Genomic DNA, 20971 nt, shown 5'->3' on the forward strand with positions numbered 1-20971 from the left:
CTCCGTCCGTGATAGGGCTGACCCCGAGAGAATTTTCACAATATTGCTTGAGACCTTCGGCTGTTCCCACTCTTATATTGAGGCCCAACAAAAGTTTTTTCAGTGTCGTCAGCGGGAAGGGGAATCTCTACGTGAGTTTTCTCATTCTTTAATGGCTCTCATGGAAATAGTGCAGCGAAAGAATGTAAATGCCATCTCTAACTCGAATGTTGTCTTGCGTGATCAATTTGTAGAATACGTGAGAGACAAAATGTTGCGCAGGGAGCTTAAACAGTTTCTCAGGCTGAAGCCTGATGCTACTTTCTTTGAAGTGTGGAAAGAAGCATTTCGGTGGGCTGAAGAGGGGGATGGAGCCCGTCCAGTACGCGCAAGAGCTTTTTCTTGTGATGCGAGTTCAGGGGCAGCAGGTGAGTGGGGTGCTATGACCCAGGCAGTGGTAGCCAAACCAAATGATGAACTTGCTGAGGTCAAGGAATGTTTGCGTAAACAACAACTTCAGTTAGATAGCATTCTGAAGCACTTATCCTCTGGATCTGAACCCTCTGCCTCAAATAATAGGCCAAATTTTCAATCTCGCCGGTATCATTTTACACCCACTGGGCAGCCTGTTTGCCTACATTGTGAACAGGCTGGCCACATGGTAAGGGAGTGTCCAGTGGGAGGAGGTGGGCGGCAACTGGCGCAGGGGGCACGCAGAGACTCTGGGCCAGGGGCGTGAAATAACATCAGTGCTCCTCCAAGTGGGCAACAGGGAAACTAGCGCCCTCTAGTGCTTGGAGCCTAGTGCTAGATGGGGGTTTGTCAGGCTCAGGTCCTTCTTTGAGTAAATCAACCTCACACCATGGACTGATTGGCCAATGTCCTGTGGCGGATGTTAAAATGGGGGGAGTAATGGTGACCTGCTTGGTTGACATAGGTTCAATGGTCTCTACCATCACCGAGACATTTTTTAAGGAACATTTTCAGGTTCTGGGACAGGAACAGCTGCGATCATGCGGATGGCTGCAATTAAAGGCAGCCAATGGTCTTGATATTCCTTATCAAGGTTATCTAGAACTGGACGTGGAGGTTTTGGGAAAGGTACTTCCCTCAATGGGCATTCTTGTGGTGCAAGACACCCCAGACATGGCAACCCGGGAGAAGAAGAGCACGGTCCCAGGGTTGGTTGGGATGAACATTCTCCGGTGCTGCTTGCAAGAAATGTTCTGCCAAGAGGTCTCTGGCTTATTTGCTTCTCCTTCTGTGTCCTCAGTCCCTTCTGTGTGGAAACATGTCTTATTAGCATGTCAAAGCTACGAAGATCTGTCTGGCTCTGGACATTTAGGCAAGGTATCCATTCCCCCGGGGCCATCAGTTTATGTTCCTGCAGGGTCCTTGAAACTTGTGTCTGTGACATGCAGACAGGGGCTCTACCCCCTTGTGGCCTCGGCATTTTTTGAGCCCAGCGAGCAAGAATGGCAATTGCCACCAGACTTGATTATCCCAAGTTCTTTGGTGGCCATGGGCAATGGCACTGTTCAGGTTCCAGTTGTCAATGTGGGCCATCAAGACCGATGGATAAGACCACGCACCATCCTAGGGCAATTACACATGGTTGATGTGTGTCCAGCGACATCATCTGTTTGTTTCCAGGAGGAAGAGGGCACCTCTGTCTTAATACAATCAATGGAAGTCACTTCCCCTCAGATACATGGTCTTGCTGACCTTTCTTGGCCTAACTTGACAGACTTACAAGAGCAGCAGGCCAAGTCCCTGCTTCAGAAATATAGCACAGCATTTAGTTCTGGGGATGGGGACTTGGGCTGTACGTCTCTAATTGAACACGAGATCAATCTAGTGGATGATGCACCAGTACGGCAATGATATCACCGGCTTCCACCATCACAGTATGAGGTCGTTAAGGCACACATTCAGGGACTATTAGATCAAGGCGTAGTGAGGCCAAGTTGTAGCCCCTATTCTTCACCTGTCGTAGTTGTGCAGAAGAAGGATGGGTCTATATGTCTTTGTGTCGACTACAGACAATTAAATGCGAAGACACGAAAAGATGCCTTTCCCTTGCCTCGAATAGAGGAATCTTTGGACGCCCTTACAGGTGCCTGTTTGTTTTCTACCCTTGACCTGGCAAGCGGGTATAATCAGGTGTCTGTGTTGGAGAGGGACCGGGCAAAGACGGCATTTTGCACCCCATTTGGTCTTTTTGAATTCCAGCGTATGCCATTTGGGTTGTGCAATGCTCCCAGAACCTTCCAATGACTTATGGAAAGAATTTTCGGCGATCAACATTTTCATTCTCTTCTCCTCTATTTAGATGATGTCGTGGTGTTCTCCTGTACTTTTGAGCAGCATTTAGAACGTCTTGAATTGGTGCTAGGGAGGTTGGCTCAGCAGGGTCTGAAGTTAAAACTGGAGAAGTGTCACTTCTTTCAACCAAAGGTGAAATTCTTGGGACATGTCATCTCTGCATCCGGTGTGGTGACAGACCCCGATAAGATTAGTGTGGTAAGGGATTGGAAAACCCCGGCGACAGTAACAGAACTCCGATCCTTTCTTGGGTTTGCGTCATACTATCGACGATTTGTAGAGGGATTTGCTAGGTATGCCGCCCCTCTGCACAAGCTTGTGGCAAAGCTGCAGCCAGGCCCAAAGAAGAAAAGGGTGGGGCCGGGTATTTCCCTGCGAAATCATTGGGACTGGGGTTGTGAGCAGGCTTTTACCACCTTGAAGAAGATGTTGATTGGTGCACCGGTTCTTGGTTATGCTGATTTCAGCAAGCCTTTCGTACTTGAGATAGATGCAAGTGGGCTGGGGCTGGGAGCCATTCTATCCCAAGAGCAGGAGGGGGGTCTTCGGCGGCCTATTGCTTACGCAAGTAGGGGACTGCGGCCACCAGAACGTAATATGACCAACTACTCAGCAATGAAACTCGAGTTGTTAGCCTTGAAATGGGCAGTTACCGAGAAGTATAGGGATTACCTTCTGGGTGCAAAATTTACCATCTTGACTGACAACAATCCTCTCTGCTATCTGCAGACGGCCAAACTGGGCGCTGTGGAGCAGTGTTGGGCTGCCCAGTTGGCCCTGTTTGATTTTAAAATCAAGTACCATCCAGGTGCGTGTAATCGGAATGCCGATGTTCTTTCCCGCTTGCCTGCACCTCCAGTTCCTGATCAGGTGTCATCTGTTGTTCCAGGGTTTGAGGTTCCAACAGAAATGAGAGCGATGACCATGGATGCTCAGCCTACTCCTGTAGCAAACATCCATGCCATAGATGCTTCCCCGGTACGCACTCGGGCAGATTTTAAAGTACTCCAGTCCAATGACCCAGTTCTTGGGGCTTTTCTTGTGTACTGGAGGCGGGGTAGGCCTCCCACTGTGCCTAAGAGGGCCAAGGAGTCACCTGCAGTTGCTGAATTGGTGCGTCAGTGGTCCAGTGTGCAGGAACAAGAGGGTGTGTTATATCGTAAGAGCCATGTGCCGGGTAGTCGGGAAGTAGTGTTGCAGGTGTTGTTGCCTCAGCAACTGCAAACAGAGGTTCTTACTGCCTTGCATGACAACCATGGCCACCAAGGGGTGGAACGAACTACCACTCTTGTCCGCCAACGCTGTTACTGGCCGTTTATGCGGAAGGATATTGAGCGGTGGTGCCATAAATGCACACGGTGTTTGGAGGCGAAGGCTGTGCAACCTAAGCTCCGGACATTCATGGGCAGCCTGTTGGCCTTCAGGCCCCTTGAAATTTTGGCCATTGATTTTACCTTGCTGGACAAGTCCAGTGATGGGAAGGAAAATCTTCTGGTTATAACCGATGTGTTTTCTAAGTTCTCTCAGGCGTACCCTACAGTAGATCAAAAAGCAGCTACTATTGCTCGAATTCTTACAGAGCAATGGTTTTATGTTTACGGGGTTCCACAACGCATTCATACCGATCAAGGCCGGAATTTTGAAGGAGAGCTTTTTCAGCGTCTGTGTCAGCTGTATGGTATACAGAAATCCCGCACAAGCCCGTATCATCCGGAGGGAAACGGGCAGTGCGAGAGATTTAATCGGACATTACACGATTTACTTCACACTTTGCCTCCAGAGAAGAAAAGGAGGTGGCCATTCCATCTGCCACAGGTGTTGTTTGCCTATAACACCACAGTACATCAGTCCACGGGGTTTTCGCCATACGAACTGATGTTCGGCCGTAAGCCTACCCTTCCAGTTGACCTACTGCTGGGTAACATAGATCCATCACATGAACTGACAACTGAGCAATGGGTTGCTGAGCATCGCGAACACCTCTCTGAAGTGTATCGGCAGGCCCGGGCTCGTTTGGAGGCAGCGGCAGCCGATAGAGCCAGACACCGAACAATTCCCTTGCCCATATTACCTCCAGGTACTTTAGTGTACCGACGGTCACACTTACCTGGACGTCATAAGATCCAAGACCATTGGGACGGCACGTTCTACGAAGTCGTAAGGTGCTTAGATGAGGTGGGCACATTGTATAAAATCAGGCCGAGGGATCAATTGGGGCCGGAACAGAACATTCATCGTCAGGAGTTGCGCCCACTTCCGATTGAGCCATCGTCAAATACAGCTACAGCAGGGGATCTGCCCCCTACATCTGAAGTGCTCGACCTTGGAATCGAAGCCCCACAGGGCAGTGTGGAAGAGGACGGTGACCTTGTATTGCTGGTTGCAGTCAATCCACCCTATGTAGACACGCAGCCTGTATCTGGGATTACTTCTGCTGACCCCCAGTCCCCTGTTCTAAGACAAACAGGCGTGATTGATCCTGCCATCGAAGAGGATACTGAAATTGCACGGCGGGAAGATGAGACCACCATGATGCCTGACAATATGCCAGTGATTAGGAGGACTACTAGGGCAACGGCAGGTTACCACCCCAATCCCCATAACCTCCCATGTACTACCATCAGGCAGGGTGATCGTGATGAGGGGCCGGCAGCACACTCAATAGCTAGTACTATCACTGCTGTGTTCAGGCCGTGGACATAGTGGGTTGTGCTGTCACCGGGACGGTGACGGTTAAAGTGGGGGGTGAATGTAGTGGGCAGACTTGAAGTGTTGAGTAGGAGGTGCCACTTGTACCTCTGGGGCATGAACCAATTGTGTGCCGAGCGTAATTGGGTGGTACAGGTGATATCCCTTTTTAAATGGTGGTGCGGTGTAGTTGAGAGGTTGTGTGTTTTCGGTGCGGGCCGTGTAATCAGGACACTTTGTCAGCATTGCGAGAATGCGAGGTGATTTGTGGCTTATTGATCATTAAGCCACATACTACGTGCCTATATTGTCTCACGGGAGTCTTCAAGACATGCCTACATTGTCTTACCGGAGTTTCTCCGGAATAGTACAGAAAGTGTCTGGATCGCAGTTGATGTAAGTGTGACTTTTCTCTCGCCATGGTTTAATATACTGGATGGTTGCTGCATCATTGACCCGTTCCTCTGCCCTTGTGTGTTGGCAGACACTGCATAGAGTCACGGACGCTTGCGTTAACCCTTCCTGCACTACACTGTTTAAACATCGTCGGAATATTCCACCAGTTATTAATTACGCCGGTCTTAATGTAAGTTCTATGGCTCAGTCTTGTCCCTGCCGCTTTATCAATTCATTAGATGACTTGTTTGACTGTTGGTGGCTATTGTGTTTGTTTGTATTATAGCCAAAGAAGGAAGTGTCAGCAGCTGACGGAAAGGAAGCCGGTGTGCGCACATTTCTGTAGTTTTGAGGTGCGCATGACAGTATTGTGTCTTTAGTTATTTTAAATGTTTGTATTGGTTTAACAAGCATTACATCACAGTGTGATGCTTTCTTAATTTTAGGCGGACCATTTTAGGAGCCACAGTCACTGTTTTTCCTTGGAGTGTTTTTTTTTATTTTTGTTTGTTATTTTCTTGTTTTTCTGTTAAGTAGTAGCCGTTTTTTCAGTGTCTCATACGTGGGGTTGTCTGGTTAGCTTGTGGGCTTGTAGTCAATAGGTGAGCCACAAAGTGGCCCAATACGCCCAGCTCCAGCAGCTTGCTTGTGTTTGTTTGGTGTTTGTGTCTGTTTACTTGTTAGTCTACCTGTCTGTCGATCTGTCTGTCTGTGTTTGTCTATTTATTGGCTCAGGGTCATGTGCAATATATTTATTTGAGGCTAGTGTGTGTTTGCAGTGCTAGACCTGTGCATGAGTATCAGTAGGCCAATATTTGTTTGTTTGTTTGTTTGTTTATTGTTATTGTATGTGTTGTGGCTACTGTATGTCAATAAACATCTATTACAGTTTGCATCAGTCCCAATTGTTCCTTCATGTAAACAGCCTGCACTAAGGCAATTAGTAAGTGAAATTGTTTCATGCTTAGTAGCACCTCCTACTGGTTACACCAGTAACGGTGTTCGCAAAGATCCTGACTGGCACCCTTTTCCAGCGTTGCTTGTCAGGTTCCTCACATTGCCGGACTCTACTCGTGCAGCTTGCTACTGAGCCGGGTGGCCAGTAGCAGAAATGACCCTAGGTACAAAAACAAAAAGGGATCACAGCTCTTAGGTTTGTCTTGAGTAAGGGAAGTAGTGACAGTCATTGGTTATTGTTACCGGTACTTTAGGTTAAAATCCATAAAAATTTTTCCTGCATACCTCGGCTTCCGTGCCTGTCCAGATCACTGGCACAACAGAAACTGCACCATGTTTGCTCAGGAACTCCACCACAACGTACATCTTGAAAAACAAAAGCATATTACAAAAATGGAGTTGAGGTTCACAAATTAAGGTTATTAATGCAATTATTAAGAGACCCACAAACATTTGTGAGGTTCACAAATTAAGGTTATTAATAATTAAGAGACCCACAAACATTTGTCCAAGTCACTTTGTATCTATGTCATGCATTAATCGGCTAGTAGTCTAGTTTACTATTTGCATAATTAATGCTACACTGCTATTTTCAAACAGACCTACTAGTATATGCCTGTTCATGCAAGAGCCTCATGAATGTTGATTTTCCTGTATCATCACGCTCTACTCTGATAGCACGCATGGTCAAGCGTTCTGCAGAAACAACTCTCATGTGTGCATTTCTCCTATGCACACTATACACCCCAATGATGCGAGAATCACATGGCTCAGTGAAAATGGCTTCAGAATGTTTGTACACTCGACACATGAAAGAGTCCTCAGGCATGTTGACAGCATGAATCACCTCGCAGCATGAATGATTAGGCAGTAATTGTTTGGTGACTTTGTTAATACTGTTGGGTTGCCCTTCACTGCTAGTTCTGGCTTTGTACTCCTTTCACTTAGTCTTTTGACAATTTGTGCCATTGGCCTTCTTCCTGATCTTACAAGCTTTTTGAGCTCATGCATGTACGGTAGTTTTCAAACGGAAAAGCTGAACAGGCATCTAAATATCCATGCTCCTTCACTTCCTCAGCTAGAGAGTGCACATTGTATACAAGGAACTCGTTGCCGTATAACTTGTGGCCCTGTGAAACAAAGTGCACAAGCAGTTCATTGGCATAGCCTCTGTGCGTTTGAGCAAGCTCAGGACTCACAAGGATAGAAAGGGCAACACTCAGAGTCATGAAATGATCATACAAGTCCTGCCTAAGAAGTCGATGAAAGGCTATTTTCCCTGTATAGAGCAGGAATTGTCTATATTCTGTGGCTTTCCACCAGTCCACATCTGTCAAGGGGCGTGGTTTCCATGCGAAGGTAGAGGGGATAAATTTTTTCATTCCCTCCAGCCGGAGACTTATCTGATGGATCTGGTCTGCTGAATGCCTCACATCTCGTCTACCTCGCATCCATATAAGTAACAGCCTCTTCATGCAACCCAAACACACTTGATGCATATAGTCTATAGGGAACGATTTCACCATATCAATGGGTAGCAAACATAGGAGAGATTCCCCATGGTGATGTTCTTCGTTCAACTGGTTCCGAAATGATGAATCTGTACGAAGATCTAGGTTTTCTACTTCTGGGTAGGTTATCCATCCAAACCACTGACCTCGCTGAGCACATTTGTCACATCCAAAATACCCAGTAAATGACTTTGTCATTTTAACCATGGCCCTTGCAGGTGCATCACAGACTATGCATCTGAGGGTGACGTGAATGGTTTCCTTGCCATCTTGCAGACCATGCTGAAGAATCATCTTGAATGGTATCATTTAAGAAATCCAATTCAAGAATCTGATCTTGAATGGTATCATTTAAGAAATCCAAATCAGTGGGCTTGGATTTTCTGCAGGTCAAGGCTACAGGGAAGACTGTCGTTGGCTTTATGTTCACTACAGCACACAGTACTGGCCACAATGACACAGTTGAGCTTCTAAACAATGGCATGCCATCAATGTTCAATGAAAGTTCTACTCTATCCACTTCTGCTCTTTTATGCAGTGGATACATCTTCAAATGTTTCACCAGCTCACTAGCCAATCCAAAATAATAATAGTCCATTCCAGATTTGACTTCAGTTTCCACCTGGCTAGCAGTGTGCAGCAAAGTATGAGCTGTACTCGGTAGATCAGGATGGCCAGATGTCTTGAGTACTTTTAGAAGACTGTCCACAGCATTTTGTTTGACTTGGTACTCTGTCACCCAGGATGATATTTTGTCCTCAAAACTATCACTTTCGCTTTCTGAATCTGCATCTGATGACACTGTTTCATGTTCGTCAATGTAGTCCCATCCACCATCAGAATGATCATCATGATCTGGAAGCTCAGGGTAACCATCGGAAGCAGCATCTTCAAATTCTGATTCATTGGTAGTCGTAGAACCTTCGTTTGTAGTTGTTGTCCTGGTTTCTGCCTGTACTTGTAATGCTGGTAGTGGTGGACGTGATGCTCCATTATTATGCAGGTCTATGCACTCTTTGTCAGACAATTTGTCACTTTCGTCAGTTCCCACAAATGTGTCTCTGCATGGCTTCTTCAAAGTTCTAGTGGCTGCAGCCCACCTACGTTTGTATTCCTGCTGTCAAATTTTCTTCATGGTGGATGGAACTAGTATTCTCTGGAAAGCAATCAATGAAAAAAAAAAATAATAAAAAAAAAAAAAAAAAATATATATATATATATATATATATATATATATATATATATATATATATATATATATATAGCATGCAGACATGCACCTGTACCATGCAAATATGTATTTTAGAACCTTGACTGTTCAAGACTGGTCAGCATTTTAATCTAGTTTAGATATGGATGCAACTGAAGGTCCAGAGATTTCTATATATATTAGTCTTTATCAAAAATTAAACATGAATAAATAATATTTTCAGGGATGTAGCCTAGGGAATCTAGCACTAAAATGGGCGGACCTAGAAAAAAATTTATTTTTGCATGACTGGTATCTATATATAGCCTAGTACTCCAGAAAAAAAAAATCTAAAGAAATCTAGGTGGGGGAACATGTTTAAATATTGACATTTCTTACCCCCTACCCCCTGTAGGGTTGCAGATGGACGTTTCAAGATGTAGGCATATATTTATGTAGTGTATGTGATTTTTATCATCAATTACTGGTCTCCTCCCATGACGAGGAGCACTGCTATAACATCAGCACTGCTATAACATCAAATTCAATTAATAGTCATTTTATTATTTTAATTTGAATACCTTCCAGATTAATGACAGTAATTTGAATCACTTCCTGGTTCTGTCACATTCATTTGAATTACTTCCTGGTGATTTGACACAGATTTGAGTTACAGTACTTAAACAGAAAACTCTATGGTTCAAACATTCTGAAACTAGGGCATTATTCAAGAAGCCCACTGAAACCTCTGTTCTGAAAGCATCTCAAGCAGTATGGGCAAAGTTTGGAAACATATTACATTATGTTGTTATGAATGAAAATTTGGTGAAAGAATTGTTAGTAGAGCAATCTTATCTTGCAGCATGAACTTGAAAAAATGGATGCTCATCATAGAGATTGGAGTCCATCTGAAAGTTTCTGCATAAAACTGTGCAAAAAGCCCAGCAGCATATTATGTGACTATGATGTAATTTAAACACTCAAATTTTTGATCTGGTGTCAGACATGCTACCATTGCACCATGAGGGGAGAAGTTCCATACCATATCATCATGGGACAGAGTTGGCACCACTCTGAAATCTGAACTTGAGTTTTCATAAGTACGAGCACAAGCTCAATACAAAAGCACAACCTGGCTGGATACCCCTTCCCAAGATATTAAGGGACATTTTCAGGATATTATGACAGTTCTCACCTCAGTGTGTGAGTGTAAAGTGTAGACTGAAATCATGAAATATTTTGTCATGATTGCATTTTCTCTGCTCATAACAAGACAGTTTGTACTTATTAAATGCAAATTTGCACCTAAATTCTTTCAATATCTTGCAGTCTGATTTGATTTTGATGGGAAAGATCACCAAAATAATACTATATATTAATGTTATCTATAAAGATGGCCTCATACATATCTGTACTATACTTCCTTTTTAATTCAGAAAAATATGCCACAACCCAAATACACTGGATATTTGGTTCAATTCCACGTTGGTAATCACACTCACAAACATAGACAGAAATAAAAGGTAGGGAGACTACTTCTCAGTTCGCAGTCAACAAGCTTCAATACAACTTTCAATAATTCACTTTTGTTTAATTGTATTGATATAGTGCTTTGGGCAATGAATTGAAATAAATGCAACACCAACAATTCAGGAGTTGCATCAATGACCATGTTCAGATTCTGTGAAGGAAATGGTCATATGTGTCCTGTCTTTTGTTTGCTATGTAATTTGTTGAACATTTTGCTCATTTGTTTGACATTTGAGCATTGACAAGACAGGAGGTTCCTTTATGAATATGCAGATTGGTGTATGAAAAAATGACCCTGAGGCACTCTGAACTAACACAGCCTGACAATGTTTGTTTTTTTTCTTTACCAGGAAATCAGATGTTGGAAGAACAGCTGGATATGCTTGTACACATTTGGCCTGGTGTAGTGAAAACCCAGACACTTACCCTTTCTTCCTGTATAGGTTTGAGGCCATGGTGTTAAGAATAGCTTTAACGCTGAACAGCAGCTGCTGTGGTCAGATTCAGAGTACAGTCTTTGTGCTTTGTTGGAGTTCACAAACAACCGGGCCCAGGAACTTAGATGGGGTAAGAAAGAGCTAAGCTGAGTAAGCCAGGAGTCAATCCTGGAATCTTCTGCTCTGTCATCAGACTTCTTGTCCCATCACGACACCTGGCAACAAAAGGAAGAACAGCTGGTTAAAAGTGAGAGCCTATGGAATGAGGGTTTCACTCAAGGTCACCTGACTTGCAACTAGGGTGACACAACAAAAACACATTCCTATATCAGGATTCAAACCCAGACCACCTTGGTGAAAGCCAGGAATCCTAACCACTAGACCATATGGGACATCCTTAAAGCCTAAAGACCTTTACAATGTTTAGGCCATGGTTGAGAACCCAGGAGTTTTCCAGAAAAGTAGCTGTCAATTTTCATTTTGTTGAGTTGTGTGGCTAGCAGCTTGAACTTTGTTGTGGTTAGAAAGTGTATTATCCAGAACATTGCATGGGATTAAAGAGAGCCATGCCAGCCACAAGCCAAACTTAGAATCTTCTCATCCATAATAAGACACAATATCTCTTGCTCCATAAAGTTCACATCCATGCACAGATTTGATTTTTGTTGGAGTTTAAAACAACCAACGCCCAAAACTGGGTCCGGAGCTAAACCACAACCAGTGGACAAAAACACTCAAGCAAAAACAAACATCAAGCTACACAAACACACACACACACACACACACAAAATAAATAAAAAAGAGAAATAAAATAAAAAAAATCTCCGGTGAGAAGCGGCAGTCAGAATGCGCACGACAGAATACTCTCAACCGGAAGTGGAAAAAGGATCAAACCATGGAGTATAACTCTGAACAGGACTGCTCAAAGTTGAGTGATCAAGCACTCACTCCTCATGAGCTCCAGTTCTTGCTGTCAGTCCATTTGTTGGGCATTCTGGGAAAGATCCTTGCCACATATATAACAGATGCACATAGTGGTGCAGTGGGAGCATGCTGGGCCCAAAACCCAGAGGTTGATGGATGGAAACCATCCTCTGCTAGTTCCGTGTTCTTTTATGCCAATGTTTTCCATGAGCCAGGGAATGTGGTTTCGAGACCCATGTGGAGTGACAGGTAAGCAGAGTTCCACACCAGAAGCGCGCTGGGCTCAGAACTCAGAAATCAAAACCATCCGCTGCTTTTTCTTGACAGTAGTGTTCTCGAAATTCCCAGCAGAGGCAATAAACTTCATCTATCTATCTCACTCTAAATTTATTTGCTGAAGGCAGCTCACTTGCCCACCATTCCCTGACCTCGAAAATTGTCCACAAGGAGGCCTGATTTTCACTGTTCTGTCACTAGTTTGGCATTGATCAGTGTCTTTGTATCACGAAGACAAGCACTATTCTTGCAAAATAGTTAAAATTTTGAGTACGAGATTTCAAGTAACTTTGTAACAAAATGACTATTAAAAGAACTTTAAACTAGACATGGTCATATCATTCTGTATTCAGACTAAAATCTACTGGACTAGAACTGAGAAAATAGAAGAAAATAAAAACTCTATTAAAATATAAGTCTACATCTGACAAAGCATAGGACTGTCATTCTTATTATTAATGAAAAAAATGCACATAATAATCACACCATAACCACTGATTAGCAGTGTGGCACTTAATACTGGACTGCAGTTTCATGTAAACTGAACTCTTAATTAACTGATTGGATCAGATACTGTCAACCCTAAAACACTAGGTTCAACTGCATCATGCAGTAAAAACAGTGAGTACTGAGTGTATTATCATTGTCTTATTTAATGTGCCACTTGGGGAGAGGGAGGTGCCTGTAAATTTTGGCAGGGCTACGACTTTCAATGGCTGAGTTATGAATTTTTAAAGGATTATTATTTATTTATTTATTTATTTATTAGCTTTTTGCCATAGCAAGATCTATATATGTACATGCATTATGGCTTGGAAACCACTACAGCTTGCACCAATTACAGTGGTCCCATTGTACAATCTGCATGTCTTTGAACTGTGGGGGAAACCGGAGCACCAGGAGGAAACCCACGCAGACACGGGGAGAACATGCAAACTCCACACAGAAAGGCCCCTGTCGGCTGCGAAGTTCAAACCCAGAACCTTCTTGCTGTGAGGCGACAGTGATAACCACTACACCACCATGCTGCCCATTACTCGATCCTGGGCTCATATTAAAAATTTCAGCAAGCAGCGCTCGTGCAGGGGTTTGGGGGGTGAATAACAGGCTTAGGAATGGTTGTAGTGGGCCATGCCTGGGCTGGGTCCAAAGGGCTCGGGGAGAGGGAGGTGCCTGTAAATTATGACGGGATTAAGACCTTCGGTGGCTGACTTATGAATTTTTAAATCCCTGCACATGCCCTAGAGTGGCTGGAGCCAGGGCTCATGCTACAGCATTCTGTGAGCTGTGTTCGCTCCTGATGTCAGATCTGGCCATGACTGGGCTTCTTGGAAAGGTCTCGGGGAGAGGGCTGTGCCTGTAAATTTTGGCGGGGCTGGGACTTTGGGTGGCAGAGTTATGAATTTTTAAAGACTGGCTCGAGTTAAAGTTTTTTGGGGGCTCCGGGGAGAAAAGCGGGCTGAGCCACAGTCCTAGAGGGCTGTGCCTGGGCTGGTTCGAAAGGGCTCGGGGAGAGAGATGTGCCTTTAACTTTTGGTGGAGCTAGAACAAATCGGTGGCAGAGTTATGAATTTTTAAAATCGGGTCCTTGGGTGCCCCATGTCACAGACTGTGTTATGACATAATGTATTCGCCCAGTGTAACATCTCATCTCATTATCTCTAGCTGCTTTATCCTTCTACAGGGTCGCAGGCGAGCTGGAGCCTATCCCAGCTGACTACGGGCGAAAGGCGGGGTACACCCTGGACAAGTCGCCAGGTCATCACAGGGCTGACACATAGACACAGACAACCATTCACACTCACATTCACACCTACGGTCAATTTAGAGTCACCAGTTAACCTAACCTGCATGTCTTTGGACTGTGGGGGAAACCAGAGCACCCGGAGGAAACCCACGCGGACACGGGGAGAACATGCAAACTCCACACAGAAAGGCCCTCGCCGGCCCTGGGGCTCAAACCCAGGACCTTCTTGCTGTGAGGCGACAGCGCTAACCACTACACCACCGTGCCGCCCCAGTGTAACATTCGGAAGAAAATTTAAAAGGAGATTAGACTCCTCTCTTTACAATTTTTCATGGGCCATCCGCTTTAATGCATTTGAAATGCAGACAGGCAAGTTTGAAAATTACCAATAAATGTCTGTTGGCCTGGCCTTATTTCCCACACTGCCCATACATTTGGTTATTTACGTGTCCCTGTCATTTCACTATAGATTAATTATGGACTATAACTGTAGAGTGTACATTTTTACACCAATTAGGTTGCTAATATTAGTAATTATATTGTATTTGCATGTTGTGTGCTTAACTCACTAGTGGCCACTGTCCAGAGTCACATAGAACTTATTCCAGAATAATATTTTGGTCCCAGGAGACACAGCATCACCAAAATTACTCAGCCACGCAGGACAAGCTCGACTCAAAAAAAATCACTGACTAGCCTCTACAGTCCCATCTAACATGGTGATAGTAACTTTCTTTTGCCATTGTTTCCTTGATCTGCATGACCCATGATTCAGAATTTAACCTAGACAGCATTCATACAGTTATTCTGTTATAGGGCTTTCCTGAAAATCTAAGTAGAGGGTATGTAATGTGAGCATGATTTACAGTACGTCTCTGTAAACTGTTACGTCTCTGTACATTAGAGATGTTTGGTATAAAGTTAGTTATGAAAAATACTATTTCCCTTAAATGTAAGTCTTCATCCAAATTCCCCTTTGCCTCCGCTTCTGCAAAGTTTCATGAAAAATGGAAATAATTCTTAACTACCAACCTTTTTTTATCATGCTGGCCTGGGACACATTTGCTTCTCTTAACTAAAATGCTGGTAAAATAATAAATTGCTGCAACAGAACTTACTGTTTACACCATTATTTTAAACACTGTGTATGTAGTTTATGAAAAGCATTTATCAAGTGCAATCTTGAAATGAAACTACAACATTAGCTCTTGGCGAGATTCACAGGTCTCCTGAGAAATAACCAATGGTAGTAGAGGCAACATGAAGATGGTGTAAGCTGTGTCAAAGACTGTACCTAAAAAGTGTCTTCGATACTCTCTTATTTGGAAGTTAGTGTTTTAAAGCAGATTGGTAAGTATTTGACAACTGGCATTTTTTCTAATTGGATTAGTGTGCACTGAACTTCAAACATTTATAGAAACTTCCACTGTGTGATGGTGAAATGTAAAAATGTTTTCATGGTTTTCTTGAGGGGATCATGGTATTTAATCAGCTTAAAAAACACAGGCTGGTGGTGAAAACTGAAGAGAATGTTTATTACAGATTCACCATACAGAATTGTCTTTGCACATCTTTGTGTATTTCTCACAAAAGGAAAGAAAAAAGATGAAATTCCTGAATTGTTTGTTTGTTTTTGAGTTTGCAGTAGCATCACTTGTGTAAATGCGGCTGGTGTAAAAGATGTTTGGAGTGAGGATTTCCTGCTGTACAAAACAGACTCTTTTTGTTATAAAAAAGAAAGGTTTCTGATTGATTTGATGAGACTTGCAGATGTGTCTCACTGCCTCTTCATGTCTTTGGACACAGGAAGGACATATCCTGTCAGTCAGCTCAGCTACAGCACAGAGGAGAGAGATGGTGAGAAGGAAGATCACAGGCCTGATCAATGTGAGCAAGATGATGGTGATGGGTGTGAGGCAGTGGCGGCTGGTAGCCTTTCAAACAGGGGAGGCTGGTCGGTTACGATATTTCCAGATTTTAAAAGAAAAAACATATCAATTTTGCCCATACTCTTGCCTCTGATCTGGCTGATTGTTGGCAGGGTCACAAACTGTGAAATAACAGGTTCTTTTGGCCCATTAGCCTACTGTCCAATATACATGATGGTGGTGTTGGAGGGGGTATATTTTAACATTTTATATTTTAAAATTGTGGCATGTTGTTTAAAAATAGATCATTATTGAAAGCAGCTCTTTGTCAGGAACCTCAGCAGTAACAGCAGAGTGTTCTGGAATAGGCACAAGCACTGACCTTGGGGAGCCAAACATAGAGCTGGGTGCCACACATTTCATTCAATGACACTTTCCCTATATTTTACTTATTTTGACTGAGAAATGTTTTATTGACAATTTTGATAACCCTTCACTTTTAATCCAGGTCTGTAGTGTGAAATGTTCTCGGCTGTGTTTTTGTTTAAAAATGTTTTCCAAATTGTAGCTGTGTTTAATTCATATCCAGAGAAATATATAATCCAATATAATATACTCAGCATAAACATTTTAAATAGATTCTATATTTTTGGTCCATCCATGACATATTACTAAAGTAGCCTATTTACTGTTGTTGATGTGGGTCACTTGCTGTTAGCCAATTCACTTTCTCGTACCAGGAGAGCTGAAAGGAACGAGTATTATTCCCTACCTTTTTCACCAAGTCAATTTGATGCGTTGGTCTACCCTGCTCTTTAATTTTAATTTTTTCCTCAAAAGGAAGACTGGCAAATGGCTTCGCCAAAATTAAATCAGCAATGCTTGGCATCCATGCGCAGTTTTCTTGCTAGCTGACTAGCCCCCTCAAGTTCAAGTTCAGTCACTCAAATAAACAAAATTTCTGGAACTAAGATAGCAAACTTGACAACACTATATTTACACTTTATTTACAATGAAAATATATACAAACTAAAAAAGCTGGTAGAAACCGTATGTAATGAATGAAATCGAAATGTAAGCTGATCTCTTACAATACACCACAGCACTTGCGAATCTGCATGGGACTGAACTGAGATTCACCGCTGCCTGTCTATATTTGAAACGAGCTGTCAATCAAAGAAAATATCCGGCCGCTTTCACTAATCACCAGTCTCCTCGCGGAAACTGCCATGTCCCTCCCACTGTGAGGCTGGGAATCCGTGGGTGGGCATTTTTGCAGTATTTGTCCAATAACCGTCTTGCATTTTGAGATTGAAATCGCATAGCTCCCAAATGTCATTGAAGTCCACTGAAGCTGGGAGTCCGTGGGCGGGCATTTTCGCAGTATTTGTCCAATAACCATCTTGCATTTTGAGATTGAAAGTGCATAGCTCCCAAATGCCATTGAAGTCCACTGAGGCTGGGAGTCCGTGAGACTCCGTGGGTGGGCGTTTTCACAGTATTTGTCCAATAACCGTCTTGCATTTTGAGATTGAAAAGCGCATAGCTCCCAAATGCCTTTGAAGTGCACTGAGGCTGGGCTGCATCACGCTGTCATGAGGGGGAAAAACTCACACACACATTAGGTGAACTGGCGAAAGTTATAACGGAATGATTTCGCACTGTAGTTGGGTTAAGCACATGTATTTCTATGATTCTGGATCTGAAATAGCAATGTTATAACGTCGGCTATAACATAAGCCTAGCGCAATTCATCCTACACGATGTTTGTCATTTTTAGAGGAGGCTGAGCCTCCCTCGTTGTCTTAGAGCAATCGCCCATGGTGTGAGGTGATTTTAAGGACCCCCTCCCCTTCAGGAAACCAGACCCCCTTATTGAACCAGTCCCCTTTTAGGAACCGGACTCTGTCCCCCCCTTCCCCTTTAGGGAACCAAACCCCATCTCCTTTATGGACCCCAACAAGGACTCCATCCCCCTTAGGGAACCTGTCCCCTTTTGGGACCCTGTCCCCTTTATTGAACCAGTCTCCTTTTAAGAACTGGACCCTATCTCTGTTTTTGTTAAAAGTATCAGTGTTTAACAGTAGGATGTGTATTTATGACATGTTTTAGGAGAATGAATATTATAAATTCATAGTAATCAAACTTATACATGGTAATGGTAGCATATAATGTATTTATCTAAGTGTGTATATATTACATTTTTTAATATTAAGGTTAAGTAAGTTTTTAAAATATGTTTGATTAAGGAATAACACAACAGACAATAAGACAAAATTGTTCTTTACACTCAATTGTTTTCTCACACGCCCCCACTGTCTCATGTGTGTGTGTGTGTGTGTTATTCCACTTGTACCACAACGATTTGCTAGCGGTAAGTTTTTAATTTACTAATGACACATCATATGTTTTAGTGATTTATCATTGGATTTCTGACAGTGTAACAGAAATTGGGATTGTAACTGAAACTCCTTCCCAAAATGTTATTGTCTGCTAACAAAAAAACACCACATCAACAGTTATTAGAATTACTTGTTGAACAAACATCCATTGATTATTAATCTCAGATTATATCCACTGTACAAGTTCCTGTGTATGACCTGTTACTATAGAAACAATAATATCTTGGAGCGAGTGCGTTAATATTAACCGTCGTCAGACCTGGAACTACCCGTGCGGTGAGGCTAAAATAATACAAAAATTTATCCAATCCGATTCAAGCATTAACTGTAGTATAAAATGTATATTATCATAAATATGTAGGTTATGATTAGATTTCTTTTGGCTTGTAAATAATAAAATTAGCTTTTTGTTCAACACTCAAGAGTGTCAATTTGAACTTCCCTGAGCTGTTTAGTTCCAATTATTACAAATTTCATCTTACCATCATTCAGTTTCAAATGACAAAGTCCCACTGCTCTGTATTACCATGGGCATTAGGCAGAAAAATGACAGTCCTAACTTTTGGTTTTCCCAGGGGCCAGTGCTACTTGGAGACCCGCGATAGAGGGTTTTAATCCGATCCTGGGTTGGGTGGGCTTAAGAGTGGGTGCCCCCACCTGGCTGGTGAGCAAGGTTTCTTATTTTAAAGTCCGGCTGGAGGTGAGGAGTGGAGCTCACGGCGAATAATGTCCTGAGGCACGGTCCAAGCGGGCCTTGGCCATGCTGATTCATAGGGGTTGGTGTAGAGGGAGGTGCAGGTGAAATTTGGCTTGGCTGGGACGTCCCTTGGGGGAGTTATTGATTTTTTAAAATCCTCCCAGAGCCATGGGTCTGATTAAAATGCACGGCAAGGAGTAGAGCTCGCTCTGGGGGCAAATAGCATCCCAAGACATGGTGATACCGAAGTGGGAGACTGCCTAGGAATACCAGGTACTGTAAGTATTTTATTTTGCCCTTCTTGCAGATATCTGTTTGAATTTCCCCTCAGGGCAGCGCAAGGCAAGGCGACTATTGAAAAAAGCCACATTTCCAACTAACTGCTGCTTATGGCCAAACCACTCTGACGACGCCTGATCCCGTCTGATCTCAGAAGCTAAACAGAGTTGAGCCTGATTAGTACTTGAGTGGGAGACTGCCTAGGAATACCATGTACTGTGAGCATTTTATTTTGCCTTCTTGCAGATATCTTTTTGAATTTCCCCTCAGCGTGGCGCAAAGCAAGGCAAGGCAAAAAAAAAAGCCATATTTCCAACTAACTGCTGCTTACGGCCAAACCACTCTGACAACGCCTGATCCCGTCTGATTTCAGTAGCTTAACAGAGTTGGGCCTGGTTAGTACTTGAGTGGGAGACTGCCTAGGAAGACCAGGTACTGTAAGCATTTTATTTTGCCTTCTTGCAGATATCTGTTTGAATTTCCCCTCAGGGCGGGCTGGGGCAAGGCAAGGCAAGAAAAAAGCCATATTTCCAACTAACTGCTGCTTACAGCCAAACCACTCTGACAACGCTTGATCCTGTCTAATCTCAGAAGCTAAACAGAGTTGGGCCTGGTTAGTACTTGAGTGGGAGACTGCCTAGGAATACCAGGTACTGTAAGCATTTTATTTTGTCACACTGTTGACATCATAATAAAAAAAACTGCTACCAACCTTTTCAAGCTCTTGAGGTAATTCTGCTGAATTTTTTTTTTTTAATTTTGCATCAGAGAGGTGACATAGGTACTGTCGGAGCTTCTCTCGGTCATTGACTACGTTTACATGCACATCCAAATCAAGCTGCTGTCGGTAATCGAGCTGAAGGTCCCAGCAGGGTGCCAGAGAAATCCAATCGTACATGCACACAATGAAATCGGGCTATTGTGTGACGTGCATTGTACACCCGAGCCACAGGTGGCGCTACATGCCCCATCGTGTTGGTACACCTCCGGTTGTCATCATGAAGAAGAGCTATTCAAGAGTGTAAACAAAGTTATCAGTTACGTGTTCTCCATTGTGCATTTTTCTCCCGTCCATGAATTTTAATATATTCAACTCCTTAAGCTGAATGAGCATGAACTCTGTCTCCTCATTGCTCCAGAAGTGCATGTTTCTGCTCGCCATTTTCTCTTCTCCGTTTGTTCCTCCTGACCTCTTCTGCTGCTCGCTACTACTGTTGTCATGCCGACCGAGGCTGTTGTGTTTCCCGCTTGTGGTCTCGTCACTCGTCACTTCTGGAAGGGGCAGTAAGTAGCTCGACTACTAGCTCGATAGGGTATACATGCACTAAGTAGCTCGGCAGAAATCGCATAATCTAGGTCGTGTAGCTCGATTCCGAGAAATCAAGTTCGGTTCAATTTCAGCCGAATTAAGGTGTATACATGGCATTTTGAACTTCGATTTCAGTCGAGCAACAGCAGAAATTCGATTCTCTCTATGTGCATGTAAACGCACTGACTGACAAACTGCAGGAATGGTGTCTCAGGGTTGACATAGTAGAGGTACCGAGAAACTTTTTCAGCCTGAAAATGAAATAAACAATGTCAAATTACCTTCTAATCATGACTGTTGCTTCTTGCTTCATCTTTTATGAACTTTCTAATTAACGTTTCTAATAAACACAGTGTGTGTAATGATGGTCCTCACCTCTTGTTTGTAATGGACATAGTTGAGATCTAATTCTAAGTGTTCGGCAAAGTCCTTCAGCAGTGGATGGTCCAGAGAATGC

General features: G+C 43.3%; 1 protein-coding gene and 3 pseudogenes across 1 annotated transcript in view; 3 read left to right on the forward strand and 1 right to left on the reverse strand.

Moving 5' to 3' along the window:
• Positions 1 to 20971, reverse strand: part of LOC132865856 (zinc finger protein 850-like) — a 1522149-nt gene that overhangs the window by 157164 nt on the left and 1344014 nt on the right. The gene's annotated exons all lie outside the window — the stretch shown is intronic.
• On the forward strand, positions 19312 to 19430 carry LOC132866898 (5S ribosomal RNA; annotated as a pseudogene).
• On the forward strand, positions 19531 to 19649 carry LOC132866895 (5S ribosomal RNA; annotated as a pseudogene).
• LOC132866896 (5S ribosomal RNA) lies at positions 19749 to 19867 on the forward strand (annotated as a pseudogene).

The sequence above is a fragment of the Neoarius graeffei genome, chromosome 18 (assembly GCF_027579695.1).
Source record: "Neoarius graeffei isolate fNeoGra1 chromosome 18, fNeoGra1.pri, whole genome shotgun sequence".
Classification (NCBI taxonomy): Eukaryota; Metazoa; Chordata; class Actinopteri; order Siluriformes; family Ariidae; genus Neoarius; species Neoarius graeffei.